Source organism: Delphinapterus leucas, chromosome 8, assembly GCF_059928025.1.
Source record: "Delphinapterus leucas isolate spDelLeu-1000000601 "Yukka" chromosome 8, BTC_Dleu_Yukka2, whole genome shotgun sequence".
NCBI classification, from domain to species: Eukaryota; Metazoa; Chordata; class Mammalia; order Artiodactyla; family Monodontidae; genus Delphinapterus; species Delphinapterus leucas.
Window position 1 is genome coordinate 33103638 of NC_143136.1, and position 25660 is coordinate 33129297.

The 25660-nt window shown below is 37.7% G+C and overlaps 1 protein-coding gene across 1 annotated transcript in view; it reads left to right on the forward strand.

The window, feature by feature from the left end:
* Positions 1-841: 841 nt before the first annotated feature.
* Positions 842-25660, forward strand: part of ICA1L (islet cell autoantigen 1 like) — a 72347-nt gene continuing 47528 nt past the window's right edge. The window contains exon 1 of the mRNA XM_022567446.3: positions 842-1067. The gene's annotated coding sequence lies outside the window, so the exon portion shown is untranslated. The remainder of the gene's footprint in view (positions 1068-25660) is intronic.

The window sequence follows — 25660 nt, forward strand, 5'->3', positions numbered from 1 at the left end:
GGGGGCCTGGGTTCAATCCCTGGTCAGGGAACTAGATCCCATATGCGTGATGCAACTAGGAGTTCGCATGCTGCAACTAATAAGTCCACATGCCGCAACTAAAGATCCTACATGCCGCAACTAAATATGCGGCAACTAAACATGCCGCAACAAAGATCCCCAGTGCCGCAACTAAGACCGCGTCACAGCCTAAATAAATAAATTTTTAAAAAAGAAAGCACTTTGGGTTTAAATTATCTTCCACCAATAACATAATTTTACTTTTGCCTTATTTCCAATTTTTTTCTGAGGTTTTTAGGTGCAAATTTTACCTTTGACTCGAAGATTCATTTATGACAAATTATGCTTATGTAAATGTACACTTGAGGTCAGTTATTAACAGTTATTAACTTAATCCTCTTTAAACCTTTAAAATAAGTTACATACAGCACGTGAACGTTTACCACGTGCGGCCACTGGTGCTGAGAAGCGCCTGAGAGTTCAGGAATGACCGAGGCTCAGAAGCTTCCGTCCTCCGAGGGGTGGCAGCCCAGGGCTCGGCAGGTGCCGTGGGTCTGGGAGGAGGCGGGGGACCCGGGCTCTGGGCTCGGGACTCAGAAGAGGAGCCGAGAATTCCCCCCACTTCCGCACGCCTCGGAGGTCTCCCACTCAGTACCTTATACCGATGTTCTGACTGGTTTGGTGTTTGTCATTAAATGAAGAGGAATTCGGGAAAGGAGGAACAGAGAGGGTCCCGGAGTTTCTTCAAGAACCGGCCGAGAGCCGTGGCTCCCGCGGAGTTACGCGAGAGCCTGAACGGAGTGAACGCGGACGCCGGGGCAGAGGCGCCGAGGGCAGCGCGGCTTTTGCGGTCGCCAAGCCGCGGGGTTTAAATCTCCCGCCTTTCGCAGCCGGAGCCCGACACCTCCACGCTCTGGTGCGGAGGGGCACCGGCTGCGGGTGCGGCTCGGCAGCGGCGCAGGGCTCGCGAGCGGCGGCAGCGGTAACGGGCGCCGGGACCGACCTCCGAGCTGCCGAACGCGACCCGAGGCGGCGGAGGACCGACGCGTCGCGGCTCCGGCGTCGAGGTGAGTGTCTGCGGCCTCCTCTGGCCCCCTCTCTCCGGGCGGAGGAAGGGCCGCGCCCTCCCCGGCGGAGGCTGGGAGGCCAAACCCTTGGTTTCCATGGCGACGCCCCAAGGTGGAGGGGCGGCGGGAGGGGACTGCCACGCGCGCACGCGGTCTCTTGGGGCTTCTCGCCGGCCTTCACGGTTCCCTTGGGGACCCCGGCCCCTGCGGCCTCCCCTCCCGGACGAGGTCCTGTCCGAGCTCCTCTGGGTTTACCCTGGGCAGATCGGACCAAGAGTAGTTTTAGGCGTGGCAGCGTCCCCTCGGGCCGAAGGGAGCTTCCACCCCCGCTCGCCCCGGGTAGCGAGCGAACGAGCGCAGGGGCCTGAGGCTTGTTTGGGTGATTTCTCGCGAAGGTGCGGATCGCTTCCATTAGAAGCAGATGCTCACGGCCTTTAGGTGCTTTCCTGCTGACCTCCTTTTTATGTTGTGCTTATGTTCATGTTATTATTTTGTAGTGGGAATGTCTTCCTTACAAACTAAATGGCTAGCAATGGGTAAAAACAAAACACAAGTAAATGTGCGGTTTAAGACAAAGTGCAGAAGGCGCGAGCTCCCGAGGGGTTCCGCGCACAAATCTCGCTGCCTGAGGCCTTTATCCCAGCGCCACGCACCGGTCCGGCTCGTGGAAACTGGATCATCTGGTCAGATGCCCAAATGATGTCAGCTGTCAGATACCTGATGCTCTGAGAAAGATGGAGAGTGGAAAAAAAATCCATCCTGGCAACTAACCCGCGATGCTGTGGATTTGCCAGTAGAGGGTGTGGGATTATTTTTCATGTAATAGATGATTTTGATGCACAGAGCATGAAAGCAATCATAAACTCTGGGTCACTGTGAAATAGCTTATTGGGAAGATAACGTTTATCCATCGTTTGGGGTTTTTTCTAAGTATTTATGTATTGATTTATTTGGTCACGACTCAGGCAACGTACTGTAAGGTGATATTACTTTAATCATCTTCACATCAATATTTATGGAGTAGCCACAGGTGCCCATCCTTTAGTAGGAGTTAATTATACATTTATTGGCCAAATAAACATCCAATAGTATGTATATATTTTTATATGACCAACCTTTTTAGTCGTTTTATATTCGTTGTGTATGCCTAATGTACTCAGTATTCTTTGAAATTTCTGTGTTTATTTAATAGTGCAAAATGATTGTACATCTTGACATTAAAACAGTTATGTGCAAGACATTGTTCTAATTACCAGTAATTAACGTTAGAGTTAGGTGGCTGCTCAGAGATCAGCCAGTCCAAAAACTACAAACATTGAGACTGGTGGAAAAACTAGGAAGCCATATTTTTATTAGAAATATTTATTATAAAAATAAAATTTATACCAATGACTGAACTAGTACAAAATATCAAAATATTAAATATCAGATATTAAACAGTATTGTTTTGTTCTACTGTGCTGTCAAACTTTATTTCATTGTGTGGTACATACTATATTAAAATTTTTTCCCTTTCCTTTATAGTTTACCTTTCTCAGTACTCACTGTACCTCCTTTAAATTTTTATTATTTAACAACAACAGGTGGGGTGTGTGAAGGACTTTTCAGTATGTCTGTGACTGGAAAGATTTCCTCATGTGAACTGGCTTTTGTTATTTAATAACATCCTTATTCGCCTTTTCCCTTGTTTGTTTTTCATTCATCTGTTAGGTTTCTTCCTTTTTTCTGAAGTCAGACTTTTCAAACTTCTTGCATCCAATATTCACCGTCTATGTAATTATTATTATTATTATTTTCCTATTGTAGACTCATTTGCAGATAACACTTTAGGTTTTAAAAGAATTTTTGTGTGTGGATTTAGTTTAGATTAAAAAAAAAAAAAAACCGAAGCCTCAAAACTGAATTACCACAATAAATACAGTTACAACAGCCAACATTAACAACTGTTCACATTGTGTCATATTTCTTTCAAATATATTTTAAATAAAGAAATAAAATATTTCCAATAAAGCTAAAGTTGTTTTTGTATCATACCCATTCTCTTCCTGCCCACTATAGATTGCTCATTTATATTATTCTTTTTTTCTTAATCTTGCTAGAAGCATGTAAATTTTAGTAATTTTTTCAAATGAACCAACTGATTTTCTCTATTTGCTTGTTTTCTATTTCACTGGTTTCTACTCTTATTTTTATTATTTTGTTTCTTCTACTTTGGGTTTACTGTGCTCTTCTTTTTCTAACTTCTTAAAGTGGAAGTATAAATAATTGATTTTGTACCTTTTTTACTTTCATATATTGATAGGTATTTAAAGCTATAAGTTTTCTTCTAAGCATGCTTTAGCTGCATCCCACAAATTTGGGTGTTTTCATTATCATTTAGCTTCAAATATTTTAAAATTTCTCTGTCACCTGTTATTTATTTAGATGTGTTACTTTACTTCCAAATACCTGGGAATTTTTTTTTAAATAGATCACTGCTATTGATTTCTAAATTAGCGTTGTTGGTGTCAGAGGACGTACTCTGCACTATTTCAAAACCTTTAAATTTATTGAGTTTGTTTGTTTGTTTGTTTTCTGCCTATCCTAAGGTCTGTCTTGGTGAATGTTCCAGGTACCCTTGGGGAAAAAATTTGTATTTGGCTGGTGGTGGTGGTGGAGTGGTCTATAAGTGTCAGTTAAGTCAAGTTGGTTGAAAGTGTTGTTCAGATCTTTTAAATCTCCACATGTTTTATGTCTCCTTATTCAGTCAGTTACTCTGGGGGGAGTGTTAAGTCTCTAATTATGATTGTAGATTTGTCTGTTTCTCCCTTTAGTTCTGTCAATTTTTTTCTCATATTTCATGGCTCTGTTATTAATTACATACATATTTAAGATTGCTATGTCTTTTTGATAAATTGACCCTTTTATTATTATGAAATGGTCATCTTACCTCTGAAAATACTTTTTACCTGGAAGCCTGTTTTGACTGACATTAATATAAGCTTAATGTTTGTCTCATATCTTTTTTATCCTTTTCCTTTTAACTCATCTTTATTTATGTTTAATGTGTGTTTCTTATAAACTTATATAGTTGGGTTGTACTACTTGTTATCTAGTCTTACAGTCTGCCTTTTAACAGTATTTATATCATCCACTTATGTTTTTGTAATTGTTTTCTGTGTTTGGATTAAGCACAAAATATTGGTGTTCTTTTTCTGTTTTCCTGCTTACTGTTTGGTCCTCTCTCCTGCCTTCTTTCTAGTAAATTGAGTTTTTTAAAAATATATTGTACTTTTTCTCCTCTCTTGACTTTTTAGTTTTGCCTCTTTGTGTTATTTATTTTTATTGATTGTGCTAGAGATCACAATATGCATCTTGAATTTATAAAGCCTATTTTCAAATATATTCTAGTACTTCATGAACAATGTAAGAGTATTACAACTTAGACTTCCATTTATCATCTTTTTATCTTTTCTTCTATTATATATTTTATTTCTACATATGCTTTATATTTTTTATTTTTAAAGAATCAATAATCTTTTAGTGAAATTTAAAGATACACATGTATATTTTCGAAACTTTCTTTGTGTTTATCAGTATATATTTACCCTTTTTGATTTCTCTCTTGCTTCCTGTAGAACTGAGTTTCTATATATTATCATTTTCCTTCACCCTAAAGAATATTTAGGATTTTTAGTAGTGTGGGTCTCCGTGGGATAAAGTCTTTCAGTTTTTATCTGTCTGAAATTTTATTTTCCTTTCATTTTTGAAGGATATTTTTATTGGGTATAGAATTCTTGGCCAACTTTTTTCAGGACTTAAAGATGTAGTTCACTTGTCTTTTGTCCTTTTTTTTTTTTTTTTTTTTTGGTCAAGCAGTTTCCTTCTCTTCCTACTGTTCTGCCAAAGATGAAAGGAGTCATGAGTCCTAGGCAGGACTATTCACTTTCTGGATTTAAGTTCATTAGCTTTTTTTTTTGGCATCCTCAGCTCTCTGATTGGCTTTAAGAAAACACATAATTTTGTAGGTTATCTATCAATAGTTTATTCTCATTGTTAGGATGGGAGTTCTCTTAACTTTCTGAAGTAGAAGTGGAATACCAGTACAATACTGATTTAATTAATATTACTTAAAAATCCCTTTATTACTCTTATTTTCCAGATTTTTGAAAATTGGTGAGTTGTAGTGAACAAGCACTTTCCTACATTACTGGTACTGGGCATAAAAATTGGTATAATCTCTATGGAGGACAATTTAGCAAAATGAGAACAATTTAAAATGCATAAACCCTTTGATTCAGCCCTTATACTTCCAGGAATTTATTTTATAGGTATACTTGCATGTATTTAAATATATATATATATTTACTAATTTTAGCATGGTTTGAAATAATAAAATTCTGGAAGCAATCTAAATATCCATCAATAATAGACCAGTCAAGTAGATTATTGTACATCCATACACATGGAATGTTATATATCCATTAAAATTGTATTTCAGCTACGTAGAAAATTCCATGTTATATTCTTTTTCCCTTAGTACTGTACAGTCTCACTTTTATCCATTCTCTAATGTGGCTGAAGAGATGCCTGAGGCCAGGATAAACTATTTAATTTGTAGGTGGCCCTCTTTTTTTCTGTCTAGATGCTAGTAGCATTCTTTCTTTACCCTTAAAATTCAGCAACATTCCACAGCATGTCTTTTTTTTTTTTGCGGTATGTGGGCCTCTCACTGTTGTGGCCTCTCCTGCTGCGGAGCACAGGCTCCGGACACGCAGGCTCAACGGCCATGGCCCACGGGCCCAGCCGCTCCGCCGCATGTGGGATCCTCCCGGACCGGGGCACGAACCCGTGTCCCCTGCCTCGGCAGGCGGACCCCCAACCACTGTGCCACCAGGGAAGCCCCCCACAGCATGTCTTATTCTTGATCATTCTCTATTAATTTTTCTTGGAACACGGTGAACCCTTTCAATTTTCAGCTTTATATTCTTGAATATTTTGGCTGTTCCATATGTCTGTCCCTCTCTAAGAATATTTCTTACGTTAGATCTCAATCGTTTATCTTCCAAATCTATACATCATATTGTTCCGTCCAACCACTTTGTTTGAATCTAACCACTTTTATCTTGTAATCTTCATTCTGAATGATTTTCCCAGGCTCGTCATCAATGTTATTCACTTAGTTTTCTGAAGTATCTATTCTACTTGGAATTGTTTCTAATGCAGTTTCAAGTTCTGTGGTATTTTTTTCCTCTTCTTTTTCTTTATATCTTTTGCTTCCTTCAGCTCTTTTTTAAAAATCTCTTTTATGGAATATTATTCCATTTATCTACAGGCAGAGCAGTTTTTCTTTAAACCTGTTTTATGAAGCAGTTTTTCAAATTTATATATAATTTTCTCTTTCTCACGTTACGGTCCCTCCTTTTCTTATAGTGCTACTTTTTCATGTTATTTATTGTTGAAAGGAGCAATTCTATTTTGCCCTACTTTTTGCCCAAGAGTAGTGTAAGTAGTTTTATATAACCCTGTACCATGGAATAACTAGCTCTTGGAATAACTGCCTTAGAGGCTGAATAGGTAGGTGATTGGGTACCTTATCTTGATCTCTTCTTTAACTGGCTTCTTGGTGACAGTTTTTGGTTTTTTTTTTTTTGTGGTACGCGGGCCTCTCACTGTTGTGGCCTCTTCCGTTGCGGAGCACAGGCTCCGGACGTGCAGGCCCAGCGGCCATGGCTCACGGGCCTAGCCGCTCCGTGGCATGTGGGATCTTCCCAGACCGGGGCACGAACCCGTGTCCCCTGCATCGGCAGGTGGACTCTCAACCACTGCGCAACCAGGGAAGCCCTTGGTGACAGTTTTCATATGCTCTCTTGTAGCAGTTTCCCACAGCATATGTTAATCACTGGTTCCAGAGGCAGGTCAATGCTGATATATCTCTGATTTTTCTAGGGTACTTTTGTCTGCTATAGAAGGTTGACTACCAGCTTGTTGTTTCTGTTTCTCTACAGCCATTCCTTGCCCCTTAGCAGGGAAAATTAAAAATATCCTGGCCATTCTAGGTTTTAGGGAGCCCAATACATAATACCTCTCACCTTTTTGTTCCCTCTTGAGATTGAAACCAATTCAGATGTAGTCAAAGACCTAGGCAGATGGAAATGAAATAGCAGCTTTATTATTGAGAGAACTGTTAGAGGATGTGTATCATGTCAATGGTCTTTTAATATTTCTGTCCCCTAGTCCAGACCTGGAAGAGCCCACTCAAGGGAAAGTTTGGGTCTTCATACTAGAAACACTTACCTAAGACTTTTGCCTCACACTGATTAGGTCACAAGTGATGAGTAAAAGGTTAAAAAAGGACTAAATTCACTAATTTTATGACTTGATACATTAGCTCTACCCTGTCAAGAAATGTGGACCAGTGGTTAATTCACCCGTCAGGCTTCTCGCTGTAGGAGAGAAAGGGCAAGAGGCTGGGAATATTTATAGAAAATTTCTCCTCATAGAAACCAGAAGAGCTTAAAACGAAGCATTCCCCCCCTTAAACATAATGATCTCTTCTTCAGTAGTCTTCTTTGCTAGCCTGTGATAATATAGGCACCAAGTAAACTGCCTACCTCTTCCTTAAATCTGGCTGCTATGCCTTTAAGAATTCATGTTTTCAAGTTAATTAATTATTGGAATTGCTCTTCAGGACCTAATCTATTTGCCAAAACTGAATGTGCTTCAGACTAGATGAGATGCATGTCAAATTTGGTCATGCTCTTTGAATCTGATGCAAACTTCATTGTATCTGACATTTACTCATTGGCATCAGTGCTATGAGATGTGGCAGTTTTTTTCCCCATGGGGGACCTGATTTAATGAATAGAAGGTTTTATTTATTTATTTATTTATTTATTATTGAGATATAGTTGATATAGAATATTATATAAGTTACAGGTGTACAACAATTTTTAAAGGTTATACTCCACTTATAGTTATTATAAAACATTGGCTGTATTTCCTGTGTTGTACAATATATCCTTGTAGCTTATTTATTTTATAAATAAATATTATTTTATTTTATAAATAAATGCCTCTTAATCTCCTACCCTTATTTTTCCCCTTTCTCTTTCCCTCTCTCTACTGGTAACCACTAGTTTGTTTTCTGTATCTGAGTCTGTTTCCTTTTTGTTCTATTCACTAGTTTCTTTTATTTTAGATTCTACTTATAAGTGATATCATACAGTATTTGTCTTTCTCTGTCTGACTTATTTCACTTAGCATAATAACCTCCAAGTCCATCCATGTTGTTGCAAATGACAAATTTCATTCTTTTTTCTGGCTGAGTAGTATTGTATTTATGTACACCACATTTTCTTTATCCATTTATCTGTTGATAGACACTTAGGTTGCTTCCATATCTTGGCAGTTGTAAGCAATGATGCTATGAATGTTGGAGGGTACATGTCTCTTTTCAGATAGTGTTTTTCTTTTTTTCTGATATATACCCAGGAGTGAAATTGTTGGGTCATATGGTAGTTCTATTTTTAGTTTTTTAAGAAACGTCCATACTGTTTCATAAAACAGAGGGAGAGAGACAGAGGGAGATTAGACACATACACAGAGGAGAAGGTGATGTGAAGACAGAGATTGGAGTTATGTTGTTATTAGCCAAGGACTGCCAGCAGCCATTAGAAGGTAGAAGAGGGAAGAAAGTATTCTTCCCTAGAGTCTCCCAGAAAGTACAGCCCTGCTAATACCTTGATTTAAGACTTCTGGCCTCAAGAACTGTGAGATAATAAATTTCTATCCTTTTAAGCCACCAAGTTTGTGGTAATTTGTTACAGCAGCCATAGGAAATTAGTATATTGATCATACCACTACATTCTTTTATATTTTCTTATCTCTTTGTGGATTTCTTTTCATTTGTTCCACTGCTCTATGGTTCTGGTGCCAGTACCATTCTGTTTTTATTAGTAAGATTCACATTCAGGCTTATTTTTTCAAGATAGTTGTCATTTTATTAAAGTACATGTCCATTACCTTTAAAAGTCAAATATTAAAGGATTATAATGTTTAAAAGCAGTTCTTCCAATCCTGCTCCAGTTCCAATCTCCAGTGTCATGTACCTTCAACCCTTTTGTTTTCTCTGGTATTTTCTAAATCACATGTTTATTGCTACGCTTTGATTTATTAATTTAAAGCATTATCTACTAGGACTTAGGCCACCTTCACCACCATAATCTAACCCCATATTACAATTTTTATTAAATCAAATAAGTGTTTATGTTACTGTGAACTAACAAGTATTTTTAAAACTTAGTCAAAAAAATATTACTGAGACTGATGTCAAAGAGCATACTGCCTATATTTTCTTCTGAAGTTTTATGGTTTCAGGTCTTATATTTAACTCTTTAAATTTATTTTTGTGTATCATTGAGAAAGTAGTCCAGTTTGATTCTTTTGCACATAACTGCCCAGTTTTCCTAGCACTATTTATTGATGAGGCTCTCTTTTCCCCAATCTATATTCTTCCTCCTTTGTCAGATTAATTGCCCATGTAAGTGTGGGTTCATTTCTGGGCTCTGTGTTCTGTTCCGTTGATCTATGTGTCTGTTTTAGTGCCAATATCATACTGCTTTGATGACTGTAGCTTTGTAGTATAGTTTGAAATTAAGGTGCATGATACCTCCAACTTTGTTCTTCTTTCTCAAGATTGTTTTGGCTATTCAGGGTCTTTTGCGTTTACATACAAATTTTAGAATTATTCTAGTTCTGTGAAAAATGCCATTGGTATTTTGATAAGATTGCATTGAATCTGTAGATTTCCTTGAGTAGTATGGTCTTTTTAATAATATTAATTCTTCTAATCCATGAACACGGTTTATCTTTCCATCTGTTTGGGAAGTCTTTGGTTACTTTCATTAGCATCTTACAGTTTTCTGAGTACCAGATTTTTACCTCCTTAATCAGATTCATTTCTATGTATTTTATTCTTTTTGATGTGATTGTAAATGGGATCATTTTCTTTCTTTTTTTTTGGCTGCATCGGGTCTTAGTTGCGGCAGACAGGATCTTCATTGAGGTGTGCGGGATCTTTCGTTGCAGTGCGCAGGCTTCTCTCTAGTTGTGGCATGCGGGTATTTTTCTCTCACTAATTGTGGTACATGGGGTCCAGGGCGCATGGGATCTGTAGTTGTGGCGCATGGGCTCCAGAGCACATGGGCTCTGTAGTTTGTGGCACACTGAGGCATGCTAGTTCAGTACTTTTGGCGCGTGGGCTTAGTTGCCCCACGGCATGTGGGATCTTAGTTCCCTGACCAGGAATCGAACCCATGTCCCCTGCATTGGAAGGTGGATTCTTTACCACTGGACCACCAGGGAAGTCCCTAAATGGGATCATTTTCTTAATTTCTCTTTCAGATAGTTCTTTGTTAGTGTATAGAAATGCAACAGATTTCTGCATATTAATTTTGTATCCTGCAACTTTACCAAATTCATTAATGAGTTCTAATAGTTTTGTCATGGTATATTTAGGATTTTCTATATATCGTATCATCTTACCTGTAAACAGTGACAGTTTTTCTTCTTCCTTCCCAGGAATGATTTGGATTCCTTTTATTTATCTTTCTTCTCTGATTACTGTGGCCAGGACTTCCAATACTATGTTGGATAAAAGTGACAAGAGTGGGCATCCTTGTCTTGTTCCTGATCTTAGAGAAAATGCTTTCAGCTTTATAGGCACATGAAAAGATGTTCAACATCACTAATTATAGGGGAAATGCAAATCAAAGCCACAATGAGATATCACCTCAAAATAACGAGTGTTGGTGAGGATGTGGATAAAAGGGAACCCTTGTACACTGTTGGTGGGTATGTAAATTGGTGCAGCCACTATGGAAAACAGTATTAGGGACTTAGGTAATTCCTCAAAAAATTAAAAATAGAATTACCATATGATCTAGCAGTTCCACTCCTGGGTATTTATCTGAAGAAAATGAAAACACTAATTCAAAAAGATATATGCACCCCTATGTTCATTGCAGCATTATTTACAATAGCCATGATCAGGAAGCAGCCTTAGTGCCCTTCAATAGATGAATGGATAAACAAGATGGTATACACACACACACACACACACACACACACACGCTGGAATATTACTCAGCCATAAAAAAGAATGAAATCTTGCCATTTGCAAACATAACAAAACAGAAACAGAGTCATAGATACAGAGAAGTAGGTGATTGCAAGAGGGGAGGGGTTTGGGCAGAGGAGAGATGAAGGAGGTGAGGGAGATTAAGAGGTACAAATTTCCAGTTGCAAAATAAATGTCACAGGTATGAAATGTACAGTGTGGGGAATATAGTCAATAATTATGTAATGTCTTTGTATGGTGACAGACGATAACTAGATTTATCATGGTAATCATTTTGAAATGTATAGAAATAGCAAATCACAATGTGTGTAACATAGTGTTGTAGGTCAATTATACTTCAAAAGGAAACAAACTCATAGAAAAAGAGATCAGGTTTGTGGTTACCAGAGGTGGAGGGTGGGGAGAGAGAAGATGGATGAAGGCAGTCAAAAGGTACAAACTTCCAGTTATAAGATTAGTAAGTACTAGTAATGTAGTGTACAACATGATAAATAAAATGAACACTGCTGTATGCTGTCTGAAAGTTGTTAAAGAGTAAATCCTAAAGAGTTCTCATCACCAGGAAAAAAGTCTTTTTCTGTTTCTTTAATTTGTCTCTATATGAGATGATGGATGATCGCTAAACTTGTGGTAGTTATTTCACGATATATGTAAGTAAAATCATGCTGTACACCTTAAACTTATTCAGTGCTGTGTGTCACATATATATGTCACATATATATTTATATATATATAAAACTGGAAGAAAAAACCCAACTTAGTTGGTTTAGTGCCCTATAACCATTCCTCCTTTTTTGAATATCATGTCCCTTCATTTTTATTGGAATTAATACTGGCTTTTTTTTAACCTAATTTTCTGAATAACCATTGATTTTTTTTCCCAATTGCTCTAACATTTCTGCTCTATGGCTATGAGTAATATTCTCAAACATATCAGTTATGTTTCCTAGTGATCTGCTTTCTAGAGTCACTTAATCTTCCTGCTTGAATTTGAGCTGCTTGTTCTGTGTAGCTGTCATCTTAGGCCTTCCCTTCATTGCTTTTCCAGATTTGATTTGGTTCTTCTCATCATGCATTGCTGCTTTTGAGAAATCTGCTCTTATTCTGACTCCCAATGCTTTGTATGTGATCTAATTTTTATCTCTTAGAACTTTCAGGATCTTTTTATCCCTGCTTTTCTGAAAGTTTACAGTGATGCATTTTGGAGCAAATCTCTTTTTGTATGGAGATTTGTGTCCTTCAGTTACAGGAAATTTTCTTCAATTATTTCTTCCCTTAGTCAATCTTTACAATACTCTTTAGACAAATATTAGACTTCCAGGACTGTCTTTAATTTCCTTAACTTTTTTTTTTAATGTATTTATTTATTTTTGGCTGCATTGGGTCTTCGTTCCTGCACGGGGGCTCTCTCTAGTTGTGGCGAGCAGGGGCTACTCTTCGTTGTGGTGAGCGGGCTTCTCATTTCGGTGGCTTCTGTTGTTGCGGAGCACAGGCTCTAGGCGCGCGGGCTTCAGTAGTTGTGGTGCGTGGGCTTCAGTGGTTGTGGCTCGCGGGCTTTAGAGCGCAGGCTCAGTAGTTGTGGCACACAGGCTTAGTCACTCCGCAGCATGTGGGATCTTCCCCGACCAGGGATGAAACCTGTGTCCCCTGTGTTGGCAGGCGGATTCTTAACCACTGCCCCACCAGGGAAGTCCCTAATTTTTAAAACTTTTTTATGGTTCTACTTTCTGAGATATTTCTTATATTTTTCAACCCTTTTATTAATGTTTTAAAATTTTCAACTGTTCTATTTTTTTCCCAATGATTCTTTTTTATTCCTTTATTATTCCTTTCTAAGTGATATTCTGTTCATGGAAGCAGTAGCTTTACTTATCTCTCTGATAAGATAATATTTTATAAGACAATATTTGAGGGATATTAGTTAGAGAGTTATTTTTTCTTTTGTCCCCCCCCACGCCCCCCCCACTCCCACCCCCCCACCCCCCCCACCCCCCCCACCCCCCCCCCACCCCCCCGCCGCAAGCCCCATACTGTCTTTGTTTCTTTTCATATATTTTCTTTTTTGTTGTTGTTGGTTTAGGTCAGAGGTCTTTCTTGAGGGAGAGTTTCCTCAGATATCTGGCTATCTTTGGCTCTCTATCTTTAAGATTATAACAAAGCTAATTGGAAGCTTAGTATGTGGGAGTGAGCTTGTCAGCTGGTGAGTTTCGCCCTAGGGTGAAAAGGCAAAGATCTATCCTTTTAGAATGTCCAAATTAAGTACTCCTTTTCTCTGGAGCTTTTAATTTTTTTCAGAGAAAAGAATGTTCCAGTCTTCTCTGAGGAGTGGAGAGGTGTGTGTGTAGTGCTTTGCTACTGGTGAGCAAGGAAGGGGAAGAGAGCTTGAAATTCAGTGATTCAGCATGTAAACTTTCACTTAATCATTTTGTTTTCAGGCCAAGCCCTCTGCTGTGTTAGCTTGCCAAAGACCAGAGCTTTCCATGTTTCATTTCTTCAGCTTCCATTTAGTGACATAGATTAAGGGGGCGGGGAGGTGCCTCAGGGTCCAGTCTGCTGTATACAGGCTTCAGTGAATCGTCCTTCCACTTCTAAATGGTGAGTCTTTCAGATACTCTGCAGGGTAATTGACTCATTCCTCATTAGCATTCCTCTGTTAGTTGCTTAGGATACTACTTTCTCTGCCTTCTTCTAAAAATTTATTGAAATCTCTCATATGCTCTAGGCACTATGCTTATTTTCTCTATGCTTATCAGTTAATAGATAACTTTTTTGTTTTATACCTTTACTGTTATTTTAGTGGGTTTGGGAAGGGAACACAGGTAAGTGCATGTAGTCAATCTGCATTTTTGACAGGGCACCCTTGTAATATATTTTAATACCTGAAAGGGCAAGTTCTTTCAAGTTTTTCTCAGTGTTGAGTTTTAAAATTATGTCAGTCCAATAAAAGAAGTTTAGGGTTTTAAAGTTTTACATCCTATGCATTCTTGTTTATTGAGAGGCTGTATGTAATAATGTATTATACTTATATACAACTTTATATTTTTAAAAGCAATTTTGGGGCTTCCCTGGTGGCGCAGTGGTTGAGAGTCCGCCTGCTGATTCAGGGGACACGGGTTCGTGCCCCGGTTCGGGAAGTTCCCACATGCCGCGGAGCAGCTGGGCCCGTGAGCCATGGCTGCTGAGCCTGCGCGTCCGGAGCCTGTGCTCCGCAACGGGAGAGGCCACAACAGTGAGAGGCCCGCGTACCGCAAAGAAAAAAAAAAATCACTGGTTAAAAGCAATTTTGTATGTGTTATCCCATTTGAGCTTCATTTTATGAGAGGCTCTGCACTTGGGAACATTGAGCATAGCAGAGGATTGGGAGAGGTTTTGGCCTGAAATTTGCAATAAAGTTGGGAATATAATACTCAAGTTTTATAAGCAGTTAGCTTTAATATCATTAAAAATTTTTTTTTAATTTTTTTTAATTAATTTATTTTTGGCTGCGTTGGGTGTTTGTTGCTGTGCGGGCTTTCTCTAGTTGCAGCGAGTAGGGGCTACTCTTTGTTGAGGTGTGAGGGCTTTCATTGCGGTGGCTCCTCTTGTGGAGCACGGGCTCTAGGCGCACGGGCTTCAGTAGTTGCAGTACGCGGACTCAATAGTTGTGGCACACGGGCTTAGTTGCACCGAGGCACGTGAGATCTTCCTGGACCAGGGCTCGAACCCATGTCCCCTGCATTGGCAGGCGGATTCTTAACCACTGCGCCACCAGGGAAGTCCTAATATCGTTCTAATAGAAGAACTTAGTGTGATACTTTAAACTGTCAAAAACTTTTGAAATATAGTTTTTCAGCCATTCTTTCAAAAAGATAAAATATTTTCTTCTCTAGTTCACTTCCTCTTCTCTAATATATTGTTTATATTTTGAATGGTCTTATTGATTTTCATCAACATTTTTCAAGTCTTATTTTCTTTCTTTTTAAAAACATCTTTATTGGAGTATAATTGCTTTACAATGGTGTGTTAGTTTCTGCTTGATTTATTTATTTAAGTATAGTTGGTTTACAATATTGTGTTAACTTCAGGTTAGTTTCAGCATAGTGATTCAGTATTTTTGTAGCTTATATTCCATTATAGGTTATTACAAGATAATAGGTTTAATTCCTTGTGCTATACAGTAAATCCTTGTTGTTTATCTATTTTCTATATAGTAGTTTGTATCCATGAATCCCATACCCCTAATTTGTCCCTCTCCCCCTTCCCTCTCCCCTTTGGTAACCAGAAGTTTGTTTTCTATGTTTGTAAGTCTATTTCTGTTTTGTATATACTATCAGTTGTATTTTTTTTTTAGATTCCACATATGAATGATATTGTATAGTATTTGTCTTTGTCTGACTTATTTCATTAAGCATAATATTCTCTAGGTCTATCCACGTTGTTGCAAATGGCAGTATTTCATTTTTCTTTATGTCTGTGTAGTATTCCATTGTTTATATATGTGTGTGTGTGTGTGTGTGTATGTGTATCACATCTTCTTAAGTCAGTCATCTTTTGATGAGCCCTTGGGTTGCATCCATGTCTTGGCTATTGTAAATAGTGCTGCTGTGAACATTGGGGTGCATGTAGCTTTTGAATTAGTGTTTTTGTTTTTTCCCGTTATATACCCAAGAGTGGAATTGCTGGATCATATGGTAGTTCAGTTTTTAACTTTCTAAGGAACCTCCGTACTGTTTTCTGTAATGACTGCACTGATTTGCATTCCCACCAAAAGTGTACGAGGGTTCCCTTTTCTCCACATCCTCTCCAAAATTTACTTGTAGTTTTTTGATGGTAACCATTCTGACTGGTGTGAGGTGACACCTCATTGTGGTTTTGATTTCCATTTCTATAATAATTAGCAATGTTGAGCATCTTTTCATGTGCCTGTTACCCATCTGTATGTCTTCTTTGGAAAAATGTCTGTTCAGGTATTCTGCCATTTTTTGATTGGATTGTTTGGTTTTTTTGATATTGAGTTGTATGAGCCATTTGTATATTTTGGATGTTAACCCCTTGTTGGTCGCATCATTTGCAAATATTTTCTTTCATTCCACAGGTTGTGTTTTTGTTTTGTTGATGGTTTCCTTTGCTGTGGAAAAGCTTTTAATTATCTAATAATCTATTTTTTTAATTAAAAAAATTTTTTTAACATCTCTGTTGGAGTATAAGTGCTTTACAATCGTGTGTTAGTTGCTGCTTTATAACAAAGTGAATCAGCTATATGTGTACATATATCCCCATATCTCCTCCCTCTTGCGTCTCCCTCCCACCCTCCCTATCCCACCCCTCTAGGTGGACACAACGCACAGAGCTGATCTCCCTGTGCTATGTGGCTGCTTCCCATTAGCTATCGATTTTACATTTGGTAGTGTATATATGTCCATCCCACTCTCCCACTTCATCCCAGCTTACCCTTCCCCCTCTGCGTGTCCTCAAGTCCATTCTCTACGTCTGCATCTTTATCCTGTCCTGCCCCGAGGTTCTTCAGAACCTTTTTTTTTTTTTTTTAGATTCCACATATATGTGTTAGCATACAGTATTTGTTTTTCTCTTTCTGACTTACTTCACTCTGACAGACTCTAGGTCCATCCACCTCACTACAAATAACTCAATTTAATAATCTATTTTAAATGTTACTCATATCTTCTTTATGAAATGATATGACTAAAGTGGCATAAGTAAATTAATTATATCTCTATAGTAAATTCATAATATGTCAGTCTAAAAAGTAAATAACAACCCTGAAGCATATCATTTTTTGAAAAAAATAACATCTAATTTGTTTTTTTATGTAACCTCTTCTCTATAGACTAAAATTATGCTGATTAATAAAAGTATAGACTACTTATAAAAATTAAATTTTATTGTGACTAGAAATTCAAATACAGTTTGCAGAATTGACTTTCTGTTTTGTTAATGACCTTTTTCTGTTTTCATTCTTATAAGCAACATTCTTTCTTATGTACCTAACTAGTTCTTGGAAATCTATAGGTTTTTGGAAGCAGGTTACCTGAAAATTAGGAAACTAATATTGTATGTTTCAGTTAACTCACTATAAGACAGGAGATAATTTTTTTTTTTTTTAATTTTATTTATTTATTTATTTTTGGCTGTGTTGGGTCTTCGTTTCTGTGTGAGGGCTCTCTCTAGTTGTGGCAAGTGGGGGCCACTCTTCATCGCAGTGCGCGGGCCTCTCACTATCGCGGCCTCTCTTGTTGCAGAGCACAGGCTCCAGACGCGCAGGCTCAGTAGTTGTGGCTCGCGGGCTCTAGAGTGCAGGCTCAGTAGTTGTGGCTCACGGGCCTAGTTGCTCCGCGGCATGTGGGATCTTCCCAAACCAGGGCTCGAACCCGTGTCCCCTGCATTGGCAGGCAGATTCTCAACCACTGCGCCACCAGGGAAGCCCAGACAGGAGATAATTTTAATCATACTTTCCTCATCTTCAAAATGCAAAAGAATACTGCTTCTGGAGTCAAAGTCTTGGATGTGTGCTAAGTATCAATATGTTCTTAATGTATGTGTATCCTTGAGAAAGTTCCCTTAATTTCACAATGCCTTGGTGATCTCCTTTACAAAACCGGAATAATAAAATCTGCCATTTCTAGTTGTCAGGGTTGTCATGAAGATTGAAGGAGATAAAATGTATGAAAATGTTTTAAAAATTGTCAAGAGTTCTACAAGTATAATGATTACTATTTTAGTCAGTAGTAATACCAAGATTATCAGGAACTTTTAAATATCTTAAGCCCCCTCTAAGACTTTAACTTTTACATAATTTTGAATTATTTTTGAAAAACAATTAAGCTCTAGTCATGTTATAAGAATATTAGGTGGACATTGTATCCTCTCTGTGGGCAACTTACTTTCTTAGTATGGGATTTTGGGGTGTATGATTGAATGGCTGTAAGTAATTGCCATATTCTTTCTGTTTTAGATAAAGACAGGTCTGCATTTAATTTTCTCATTCAGTGTCTTATTGGTGTTATGATTGCAATGTCAAGTGTAGCACCCAGAACAAAGCTGGCATTTAATATGTGTATGAAACTGACTTCCTTATTGGGACTCTTTGGAAATTTCAGCAAATTATAGTTCTGCCTACTTCTATTGTCTCAGAGTATTTGTAAATTTCAACTGCCCTAGTCCTGTTCTAGTCTCTCAGTAACCAAACCCACATTTGGCTAAACAACAGTTAAGCTCACCTATCTGAAAAGATTCGTATTTATAACCTGATGCAATTCTAGTCTAATATTAAAGCTGGTACTTTATAAATATATCCTTTAGGAAAGTTCGAGGGGTTAGTCTCAATCTGTGACTTAAAAGTTTGTCTTTCATATCAGTAACCCCTAATAATTCCAGTAGGCTTCAGTTTTTCTCCATCTGTGCAATGGGACATACAAATCACCCTGTAACATAATCTACTCATTGATTTGCCAGAGCCAAAAACTATTCCTGAATTAATGGACAATTGATGAAAGATTAGTCAGGCAGTACCTTTAAAAATTACATATATGGGGCTTCCCTGGTGGCGCAGTGGTTAAGAATCTGCCTGCCAATTCAGGGGACACGGGTTCGAGCCCTGGTTGAGGAAGATCCCACATGCTGTGGAACAACTAGGCCTGTGCGCCACAACTACTGAGCCTGTGCTCTAGAGCCTGCGTGCTGCAACTACTGAGCCTGTGTGCCACAACTAATGAAGCCCGTGCGCCTAGAGCCTGCACTCCGCAGCAAGAGAAGCCACCGCAATGAGAAGCCCACACACCACAGCAGAGAGTAGCCTCCACTCGCTGCAACTAGAGAAAGCCCGCATGCAGCAACAAAGACCCAACACAGCCAAAAATAAATAAATAAAATAAATAAATTTATTTTTAAAAATTACATATATGATACATAGTATATATATGTGTGTGTGTACATACGTATGTATGTATACATACATATGAACAAAGAATAAACATTAGCTTAAAGAGACTTATGACTCTTCAGACTATGTTTTGAGAACCATGATCTAGATCAGAGTTCTGTAAACTTTTTCTGTAAAAGACCATGATAGTCAGTAATTTTGGCTGTGTAAACCATGCAGTCTGCTGGATCTACTTAATTCCGCTGCTGTAGCAAGAAGGCAGCTAAGAACTAATTTGCCAGAGGACCATAGTGTTTGCCCATCAGCCTAGATCCCTGAAATGCAGTGGAGATGTGATCTTGGTTAGGCACATCATTTACCCACAAAGCACTTTCTTCTGAGGTGAGTTGTTTGAGTTCCTTTTTTTAGGTTGAACCATATGAAATTGCTGATTTTGTAGGTCAAAAATGATCTAATGTTGGCAGTTTCATATTAGTCAATCAAAGACAAAAAGCTATTTTACTTATAAAAACTGTTTAATCAGCACACATAGTCTGTATTGCTATTGCTCTGGTGAATGATTTTATGGCAAATGAGGATAAATGACACTTTAATCTCTTTATAGCAGTCTTGTTGGATGATGGAGTTCGTATAAGCTTTTCACTCTAACTCTATATCGAATTAATTTTCTCTGTGTAATTGTTTTATATTCTCTCAGTTATGATTAAGATTTTTAAATTTCTTTTATTGGTCTCTCATTGTATGGAAGTCTCCATCCCTTTTGAACTAGATAACAGAAATAGAAAGTTGAACTAGGTAAACTCTAAGGTTCTTTTCAATTTCTTTCAACTATGGGATTTAAGTATCTATTATATATAGAACATATTTCTCATTAAAATATTATTCTTATTATGGTTAATCCATAGCACAATACTAAGAACCTAGTACAAATTTGATTCACCTTCTTCAAACCTTCAAATTTTACCACCTTTCTGCTTTCTTTCTTGAAGTTCTCCTGTGTTCTCACTGCTTAACTATCTTCATATAGTTAGCTCCCAAATCACCATTTCCAATCTAAAAATTAAAATGAAAAAGCATCAAATAATATGCTTCTTAACTGCCAACAATTTTTGTTCTAAGTGCTCTACATGTATTTTCTCTTTTGATTCTTATAGCAATCTATTTACTTCATTATTCCTATTTTACCGATGAGAAAACTAAGGGTCAGAAAGATTAATATAACTTGCACAATGTCCCACGGCTAGTAAATAGTGGAGTTGTTGGCTTCAAACCTAGGCAGTATGACTGGAGATCCAAGCTTGAAACAACCTTTGCTACTACGGTTTTAATTGGTTGTTAGATATTTCTGTAAACTCAGATGTCCCTTATCATTTCAAATTCAAAATTTCACACATCAAATGCATAGTGTTCCCACTTAGATAGCTTCTCCTAATTGCCCTTATTTTTCAGGGGCAAAACTTGAATCATTATTAACAAGTTCTATAGATTCTTCCTTCAAATATATTCTTATGCTAATGTCCTTGGTCCAGACTCCTATTAGATTATATCTGGAATATGGAAAGATTTTCTAAACTCTCTGTTTAGTCTTTCTGCTGCTCCAAAACCTTCATTGGCTCCACGTTACCTATTAGGCTGTACAGATAAGAATCCACCTGCCAACACAGAGGACATGGGTTCGATCCCTGGTCCAGGAAGATCCCACATGCTGCGGAGCAACTAAGCCCGTGCACCACAGCTACTGAGCCTGCGATCTAGAGCCCGCAAGCCACAACTACTTAGCCTACATGCCACAACTACTGAAGCCCGCACGCCTAGAGCCCGTGATCCGCAACAAGAGAAGCCACCACAATGAGAAGCCCGTGCACCACAACAAAGAGTAGCCCCGCTCGCTGCAACTAGAGAAAGCTCACGCGCAGCAATGAAAACCCAAAGCAGCCAATAAGTAAATAAATAAATGTTCCTTTAAAAAAAGAAAAAAGAGAAAATTCATGGCTTGGGAGCTAGAGTAATCAGGAATACTACATTAATATCAAACAGCAACGTTGTCTAATGTATTTTCTTAATTACATCAAATGGTGATGTTGTATTTAGTCAGAAGTCTTCACAGATTATTTTTCTCAAGGGGATTTCAGTGCTTCAGTTTGCACATTACCATCAGTCTGTTTTGCTTGTTTCTCTGTGATGTCATAGTAATGAGATGTTATAAGTAAAATGAGTATAGAACTACCTCTAAAGAGAATATTGATTTGTTTTATTTTAATATTTGTATTCCATATCCAAGAGGTAGCTACAAATACAAATTTAAATATTATATAATGCAAAAATAAGTAAAGTGTTCCATGTGATGACTGTGTTCAAGTAAAAAAAATATTGTACTCTTTCTAGAAATAAAGGAGATTATGGACTTCCCTGGTGGTCCAGTGATTAAGACTGTGCTCCCACTACAGGGGGCAGTTTCGATCCCTGGTTGGGGAACTAAGATCCCACATGCTGTGAAATGCGGCCAAAAAAAAAAAAAAAAGAAAGAAAGGAGATTTCTAGTTAAGATGGTATGGTAAGTTCTGCTCCCAATTCATAGTAATCAAAAAAAAAACAAACGCCAGAAAGTTTATCTTGGCTAGATAATAAGATAAACATGGACTAGAAACAAAATAGACAAAAGAGGTGAGTGGACTGAAACAGACGTCTTGAGCTCTCAGTATAGAAGTAGGTCCTAGCTTCTGGGAGTTCAGGTTCTGCAGGTTGGTAGAAATTAAAAGTGTTTCACATGCAATGCTCCTTTAACACCCTGAATAGATCGGTAGTATTTCAGATAGCACTATATCAGGGTCCCTAAAATATCAGTATATGACACTGTGAAAGTAGCAATCCTGAAGGTGAAGTGGAGGCAACTAGATTATAGATCTAGTGATCTATAATCACTAGATAAGGAGGAATAACCAGAGAGAGGAAAAAGGAAAAGTAAAGATTTTATACTCAAAATAAGCTTACAGAATTCAACCAACAAAATTAATATTTGGAAAATGAATTTACTCCAGATAAAAAGTCTAAGAATTCTATATATTTAGGGTGCCAAAGAGAAAAATTATGGAATGATGTCATTAAAAAGGATAAAAAATTAGGAGAATATTAAGAAGAACCAATTGGAAAACTTGGAAATTAAGAAAGAAAGAGTCACTGGATTAAAAAAAAAAATCTCAATAGGTATGATGAACTCTAGACTGAACAGAGTTGAAAAGAGAATTCATAAACTGGAAGATTGTACTGAAGAACTTATCCAAAATATAGGACAGACAAACAGATAAAAAAATGAGCCATTAAGACATACAAAGAATAACACCCAATAGAAGATTCAGATAAAAAGAAGAAATTATGGCTGAAAAGGAATATTTGAAGGGATTACAGCTTAGAATTTTCTAGAACTGAAGGAAGACATGAACCTCCATAAGGAAAATACACTCTACTTAAATACATCTTAGAGAATCTCAGGACATCACAGATAAAAACTCTTTTCTAAAAGATTCAAATAGAAAAAGGAGGGACAGTAGGAGCCCAGACTTCTCATTGACTGCAATAGACGACCTAAGGTATTAGGGCTTCTATCCTCAGTTAAGGAACACTAAGGAATGTTATATAATGGAAACAACAAAACAGACACATACATAGCAACATACATAGAACTTAAAAACAAAGGACTGGGGACTTCCCTGGTGGCCCAGTGGTTAAGACTCTGAGCTCCCAATGCAGGGGGCCAGGGTTCGATCCCTGGTCAGGAACTAGATCCCACATGCTCCAACGAAGATCCTGCGTGCTGCAACTAAGACCCGGCACAGCCAGGTAAATAAATAAATAAATAAATAAATAGTGAAAAAAAAACAAAAAAAAATCAGAAATGGAATCTACAGCACAGTGTCATTTGTGTAGATTAGCATATGTACATAACACATTTTACAAGAACACATTCAAATAAAAAGGTACACATCAAACACATTAAATGATTGTGATGAGAGATGGATATGAGGAAGGGGTTAAAAAGGAATGAATATACAAATAAATGAACAAACAAAAGAATGAGTCTTGCATGGACCAATAATGATAGCTTTAAAAAGAGGAGAATTGTTGCCAATCTATACTTTTATATACAATTAAACTATCATTTATGAATGAAGGCAAAAGAGTGTCATAGATACCAAAACTGAGAGAATTTCTATCCACCGGATTATTTAGGATTGACAGGATTTATTTAGGATAAGACCTAAATAAATGGAGATACATACTATGTTCATGAAGTGGAAGACTCAATATTATTAAGATGCCAGTCCTTCACAGATTGATCTGCAGATTCAGTGCCATCCCAATCTAAATTCCAGAACTCTACAGCTCAATACTAAAAAAAAAAAGACAAACCAATTTAAAAGTGAGCAAAAGACTTACAAACACAACAATGGAGGATATACAAAAGGCCAGTTGGCACATGAAAAAGTGTTCATTATCAGTTGTCAGGAAAATACACATTAAAGCTGTAAGGAAATACCACTACACAACTAGAATGGATAAAACTAAAAAGTCTGCCAACGTTAAGTGTTATTGAGGTTGTGGAACAATTATAACTCCCATACATTGCTAATGGGAATGTAAAACAGCAATTTTTTGTAAAGTGTACACCAATCCTTTGATAGAGAAAAATCCATTTCTAGGTTTTATTGAAGAAAAGTGAAGACATTTGTCCACAAAAGACTTGTATAGGCATATTCATAGCAGATTTATTTACAGTAGTGAAAAATTAAAGCATACTGTTAACACTCATACAATGGATTACTGTTCAGTGATAAAAAAGAACAAACTAGGAAAGGAAAAACTAAGGTGAAAAAAAATCAAAACATTTATTATTTATGGTAGGCTAGGCATTGGCTGGAAAGGGATACAAGAGAACTTTCTGGGGAGTTGGAAATGTTCTATACCATAATACCTATTTGTCAAAAGTATACAGCTAAAAATTGTACATTTCATTGTATGTAAATATTATCAAAAATAACCATATAAAACGTTGATGATGATAATGATTATGGAGTAAAAGGTGGTAGGGAATAGGTGAAGGTATAAATGACACAGAAGTGACAGAATATTGGGATGATTGAGCTATCATTTTATTGTTGTCTGCATATGTTAAACTATATATAACTTTTGAAGAAATTAAGAAAGAAAAATGTCTTATGTTTACCCAGACATTTACCAGTTCCAGTCATCTTCTTTCTTTCCTATAGATAAATTACTGTTGTAATTTCCCTTCAGCCTGTAGAATTTGTTAGCATTTCTAAAAGTCCCCTGGCCATGAATTTTCTCAGTTCTTTATCTGAAAATGGCTTTATTTTGATTTCAGTTTTAAAGGACAGTTTCAGTAGAGAATTATGAGTTGATAGTTTTTCTTTCTTTCATTCAACACCTTATATATGTCCTTCCATTGTAGTCCGGCTTTTGTTGTTTTTGTTGAGAGCTTCCATCTTATTTATATTTTTGTTCCCGTTTGTGTAATATACCATTTTTCTCTGCTTTCAAGATAGATTTTCTCTTTATCTTTGAATTGAAGCAGTTGGTCAGTGATGTGCCTATTTGTGGTTTTCCTTGTGTTTATCAGTCTATAAGTTAATGTCATTTACAAAATTTAGGATGTTTTTTTTTTTGTTTTTGTTTTTTTGGTTTTTTTTTGTTTTTGCGTTATGCGGGCCTCTCACTGTTGTGGCGTCACCCATTGCGGAGCACAGGCTCTGGACGCACAGGCTCAGCGGCCCAGCCGCTCCACATGTGGGATCCTCCCGGACCGGGGCACGAACCCGTGTCCCCTGCATCGGCAGGCAGACTCTCAACCACTGCGCCACCAGGGAAGCCCTAGGATGTTTTATTCAGATATTTTTCATTCCCCTTCTATTCCTCCTCTCCTTCGGGGTCTTTTTTTTTTTTCTTCTCTGTTCTTCAGATTAGGTAATTTTTATTGATTCATCTTCAACTTCACTTCTTATATCTCCCATCTTCAGTTTATTCTTAAGAGTATCCAGTCAGTTTTTAATTGCATTTATTGAACTTTGCAACTTGAAACTTTCACTTGTTTTCTTTTGATATTTTCTGTCTATTCATTTATTGTGCACATATTCTACTTTAAGTCTTTTACATGTTTATAATAGCTGGTCTAAAGTGCTTGTCTGATAATTGTAATATCTGAGAAATCTTTGGAATCTATTTTACTGACTTTTTTTCATGGAGTATGGGTCACATTTTCCTATTTCTTTGCATGTCTAGTGTTTTTTAGTTGGATACTTGACTTTTGTTTTTGTTTATGTGTGTTTTTTTTTTGTGGTACGTGGGCCTCTCACTCTTGTGGCCTCTCCCATTGTGGAGCACAGGCTCCGGACACGCAGGATCCGGACACGCAGGCTCAGCGGCCATGGCTCACGGGCCCAGCCGCTCCGCGGCATGTGGGATTTTCCTGGACTGGGGCACGAACCCATGTCCCCTGCATCGGCAGGCTGACTCTCAACCACAGCGCCACCAGGGAAGCCTGATACTTGACTTTTTAAATGATGGATTTTAGAGACTCTG